Below are 6,207 nucleotides of genomic sequence, written 5' to 3' on the forward strand. Positions count from 1 at the left end.
ATATAGGCATCTTTTGCAGGACCTCAATATAAGAAATGCTTTAAGATTGTACTTACCTGTAAGTCCCGCTTGACGACAACGTGTAGGTTTTTGGCGTCGGCAAAGTTTGATGACGTAATGCACATTTTTTTTACGGAAACTCCCCTTGTCAGTTACAACATTCAAATTCTGAATGTTGAATGTCTAATGTCGAGCTGGCACAACATTCAAATTCTGAATGTCTAATGTCTAATGTCGAGCTGGCACAACATTCAAATTCTGAATGTCTAATGTCTAATGTCGAGCTGGCACAACATTCAAATTCTGAATGTTGAATGTCTAATGTCTAGCTGGCACAACATTCAAATTCTGAATGTTGAATGTCTAATGTCGAGCTGGCACAACATTCAAATTCTGAATGTTGAATGTCTAATGTCGAGCTGGCACAATATTCAAATTCTGAATGTCTAATGTCTAATGTCGAGCTGGCACAACATTCAAATTCTGAATGTTGAATGTCTAATGTCGAGCTGGCACAACATTCAAATTCTGAATGTCTAGTGTCTAATGTCGAGCTGGCACAACATTCAAATTCTGAATGTTGAATGTCTAATGTCGAGCTGGCACAACATTCAAATTCTGAATGTTGAATGTCTAATGTCGAGCTGGCACAACATTCAAATTCTGAATGTCTAATGTCTAATGTCGAGCTGGCACAACATTCGAATTCTGAATGTTGAATGTCGAGCTGGCACAACATTCAAATTCTGAATGTCTAATGTCTAATGTCGAGCTGGCACAACATTCAACTTCTGAATGTCTAATGTCTAATGTCGAGCTGGCACAACATTCAAATTCTGAATGTCTATTGTCAAATGTCGAGCTGGCACAACATTCACATTCTGAATGTCTAATGTCTAATGTCGAGCTGGCACAACATTCGAATTCTGAATGTTGAATGTCGAGCTGGCACAACATTCAAATTCTAAATGTCTAATGTCTAATGTCGAGCTGGCACAACATTCAAATTCTGAATGTCTAATGTCTAATGTCCTGTTGGCACAACATTCAAATTCTGAATGGCTAATGTCTAATGTCGAGCTGGCACAACATTCAAATTCTGAATGTCTAATGTCTAATGTCGAGCTGGCACAACATTCAAATTCTGAATGTTGAATGTCTAATGTCTAGCTGGCACAACATTCAAATTCTGAATGTTGAATGTCTAATGTCGAGCTGGCACAACATTCAAATTCTGAATGTTGAATGTCTAATGTCGAGCTGGCACAATATTCAAATTCTGAATGTCTAATGTCTAATGTCGAGCTGGCACAACATTCAAATTCTGAATGTTGAATGTCTAATGTCGAGCTGGCACAACATTCAAATTCTGAATGTCTAATGTCTAATGTCGAGCTGGCACAACATTCAAATTCTGAATGTTGAATGTCTAATGTCTAGCTGGCACAACATTCAAATTCTGAATGTCTAATGTCTAATGTCGAGCTGGCACAACATTCAAATTCTGAATGTCTAATGTCTAATGTCGAGCTGGCACAACATTCGAATTCTGAATGTTGAATGTCGAGCTGGCACAACATTCAAATTCTAAATGTCTAATGTCTAATGTCGAGCTGGCACAACATTCAAATTCTGAATGTCTAATGTCTAATGTCGAGCTGGCACAACATTCAAATTCTGAATGTTGAATGTCTAATGTCGAGCTGGCACAACATTCAAATTCTGAATGTCTAATGTCTAATGTCGAGCTGGCAAAACATTCAAATTCTGAATGTTGAATGTCTAATGTCTAGCTGGCACAACATTCAAATTCTGAATGTCTAATGTCTAATGTCGAGCTGGCACAACATTCAAATTCTGAATGTCTAATGTCGAATGTCGTATGTTGAGCTAACTTCACACAGCTTAATCAAAACCCCTTTCGGAAAAACACAACTTCATATCATGGTAATTAAGCCTACCAAGTTTCATAAAGATCGGCCAAAAAATGTAGGAGGAGATCTCCGGACAAGATTTCTATAGTGAAATAAACAAAGGGCCATAACTCTTGTTAAAATCACGAAATCAAAACCCCGTTAGGAAAAACACAACTTCATATCATGGTAATTAAGCCTACCAAGTTTCATAAAGATCGGCTAAAAAATGTTGGAGGACATCTCCAGACAATATTTCTATAGTGAAATAAACAAAGTGCCATAACTCTTGTTAAAATCACAAAATCAAAACCCCTTTCGGAAAACCACAGCTTCATATCATGGTAATTAAGCCTACCAAGTTTCATAAAGATCGGCCAAAAAATGTAGGAGGAGATCTCCGGACAAGATTTCTATAGTGAAATAAACAAAGGGCCATAACTCTTGTTAAAATCACGAAATCAAAACCCCGTTCAGGAAAACACAACTTCATATCATGGGTATTAAGCCTACCAAGTTTCATAAAGATCGGCTAAAAAGGGTGGAGGAGATCTCCAGACAATATTTCTATAGTGAAATAAACAAAGTGCCATAACTCTTGTTAAAATCACAAAATCAAAACCCCGTTCGGAAAAACACAACTTCATATCATGGTTATTAAGCCTACCAAGTTTCATAAAGATCGACTAAAAAATGTAGGAGGAGATCTCCGGACAAATAAAAGTTTGCGACGGACGCCGGACCATTCCATAATACGTTTGTCTTTCGACGGGTGTATAAAAACTGTCCAGTACATTGTATAACTTGATGTTCAGACTACACGAAAATGATGTTAAATTTAAATGGAATTCTTTTGTACAGAATATACTTAATGAATCAGGCTTACGTTATGTATGGACCTTACAAAGAGAGTATCTACCTGGTTTACCAGAGCTGAAATTTATTCTGAAACAGAATTTACATGATCAATTTATTCAAAAGTGGTATAGTGATATAGATAATGCTTCAAGGGAAAATGTGTATGCCTTATACAAAATGAAATTCGGTTGTGAAACCTATTTGTTGAAAAAGAGTCCTAGAAATAGGAAATTACTATGTAAACTGAGAACTTCCAACATGCCCTTGCCAGAAGAAACTGGTAGGTGGACAGGTATTAGAAGAGAGGACAGGTTATGTCCCCTTTGTAACAATGGCGTAGGTGATGAATATGATTATTTATTTTTGTGTGAAAATCCAGCAATACAAACTAATACTAATAGGAGAAAGTTCATACCTAATTATTATACTAGTCACCCTAATATGACAAAGTTCAAAGGGTTACTGACTCTATATAATGTAAACAGTCTCATAAGATTGTGTTGTTTTTGGCTTGCTCTTGAGGGGATCTTGAAGGCGATATGATTATCTGGTTGTATCGACTTGGATGATCTCCCCTTGATTAGGCGAGATCAGCCTATCAGCTGAGTCTGTAGTATCCCGTCTGTAAGCTTATAATTAGCTACATCATGGTACTCCTGCCATGTAACATATAAATGTAACTAATTGTGACCTCTTGTTTCACACGTCAGTGTGACTGAGCGAAATAAAATCTCTCTCTCTCTGGAACCATTAAATGGTTGTTCTGAGCAGGGGCTTCTTCATAAACGAGCCGTTTTTATTACTACGTATTTATAAATGGTATAATTGTTTAATAAGGGCTGTATTTAAACCGAGGTCACAGATTATTTAAAGTGAGGCCACGGATTACATAAACCGAGACCACAGATTATTCATACCGAGGCCACGGATTAATAAACCAAGACCACGAATTGCTTACCCGAGACCACGGATTAATCAACCGAGGCCACGGATTGCTTAACCGAGACCACGGATTAACAATTTTTTCCTGATGTCCCTTCCCTTCATCAGAACAGTGGACTCTTCCCCAACTCTTCATTTGCTGGTAATCGTTAGATCAATATTTTTTTAGGGATTGAAAGTAATCTCCCAGATGTAAGCCCAATCGTTAACGGAAAGAACATTGGAATCATCACTTCTACTAACATCACTATTTACAACAACATAAAGACACGGATTATCAGTATCTACAATAACATAAAGGCACGGATTATCAGTATCTACAATAACATAAAGGCACGGATTATCAGTATCTACAATAACATAAAGGCACGGATTATCAGTATCTACACTAACATAAAGGCACGGATTATCAGTATCTACAATAACATAATATTATTTGACAGTTATTGAACAATTGTTGTGAAAATGAGTAAAATTTGTAGTTTATCATATTTTGTTTGTTTGTATTGTTTTTTTTATTATATATTACGAGAATATATTACATAATTGTGAATACAGACACCTTTCTGCATAATACGATTTTTGGAAACACAGGTCTGTTGGTCTTTTTTATTTTGTTTTATTTTTGTCACATTCTGTTATTGATTGTTACTCATCCAACAGCAATGGCGATAGTTTCAAGTATTCTTGACACATTATTACCATTCTGCCTCAATGCACATTCACTTTACACACTAACAGTTCACTTAACGTCCAATTTGTCGAATGAAATAGAAGTAAAATGGTTTCCAATTAAAATAAATATAAAAAAATGCAATTAAAAATGACAAACATAATTTTAATGTTGATATATCTGAAAAAAAAATAAAGAATTATTTCAATTCAGGCAAATATACATTTTTTATTCATAATAAATATGTAGCAGGTATATAAATCAATGAATTAAACGACAGCTCCTAGGAGATATAGACTTTTCTAAAACTACAGAAAAAGGTGTAATATTACTTGATGACATAAAGAAAAAACATGTGGATTAGTCTGATCCTTTGATATATATACAATTTCGAGTTCGCATAAGGGTATGTTGTTCTGGTTTTGAAGTTGGATTTCTCTCCTTTGTTATCTCCAAAGAGAGTTTCTGTCTGTGATTGGTCAGTTAATACTTTTGAAACCCACTCTAGAGCTATCAAATTACAATTATGTACTGTACCCAGAAAATGCTTCCAGGGTGTAAAGAATGAAAATGATCGCGCAGAGCAGAAACTGAGTAACGTAGTTTTCTGTGAATAATTATTGACCAATTCAGCTACATGCTACTTTGTTAGTGGATTATTGGTTCGAGGCTCTGACTATCTATACGCAAATTAAATTGTTTGTCCTTGTCGCTGACGATACCAAAATAAAACGTAAAATCAGCATCCTTCAAGAACTAGGATGTAATCTATTGAAATTGATAATAATATATGATATTGTTTTTATTAACTTGTCTTGATATGTCCTTACTTTCATTCTTTAAATAACATTAAAAAAAACTTATTTCAAACGACAGTGTGGTACATATGATAAGCTTGAAAATTGTTTTATTAGTATAGTGGCAGGAATGGAAGTTTTCATTGTCACCTCGGTTTATGAAATGCAATATGTATTTAAAGAGAGGAATGGCCTTGATGGAATGTTCATGACAAATGATATATGAGAAATGTTTCGGGATTTAGTGCCATTGGATGCTTTGTACGCCTTTACCAGTTATGGGTGCCAACCCAATGAAAAAATTAAGTAAGTGTGGGCCCAACGTTTTAACGCCACTATATACTTTCTGTTGAGCGGTACTTCTGGTGAACTCCCATTTAATTTCTCCTGTATTGCTCTTCTGCATTATTATCCTGTTATCACAATTGCCGGCTCGCATTGTTATTGTTGTGTTGTTGAGATACATCACAAGTTCACAGTTCTTCATTGTGCTATTCAATTCCTGGGTGGCTAGGATTTGCGCTTCACATGCTGTCGCCCATTCATCCGGCGTTAAACATTGCGAATTTATACAAATGACATAATTAATGGACTTGTCATCGATGATATCGCATCTATATATTCCTGGATATTCCTGGAGCAAAAAAAAAAAAAAAAAAAAAGTTTGAATTCACATGGCGTACTATAATTCATATCTGGGGTACTAAAATGTGTAATTTTGAAATAATTATACTACATGAAATTTTCTCATATTTAAGCAATGACCTGACACCAGATAAATAAAAACATAAGGTCACTCCTGTCTAATTGACGACATTTTGTTTGTAAGAGATTCTTCATTTGTAATTTGGACTGTCAGATTGACATCTTGGCAACTTTAGCATAAGAAGTTGAAAAACCTGGTAATCTAGTATGTTATTGCGATAAGGATTGTATGAGAGACATCAAGATTTATTTATACATCGACCGAACCACTGTAACTTTTAGTATACAATCTCATATATTACAATAGTTTTATATTTGT

This window comes from Ylistrum balloti, unplaced genomic scaffold (assembly GCF_031769215.1).
Source record: "Ylistrum balloti isolate Yb309-2 unplaced genomic scaffold, AGI_CSIRO_Ybal_v1 Utg369866, whole genome shotgun sequence".
Classification (NCBI taxonomy): domain Eukaryota; kingdom Metazoa; phylum Mollusca; class Bivalvia; order Pectinida; family Pectinidae; genus Ylistrum; species Ylistrum balloti.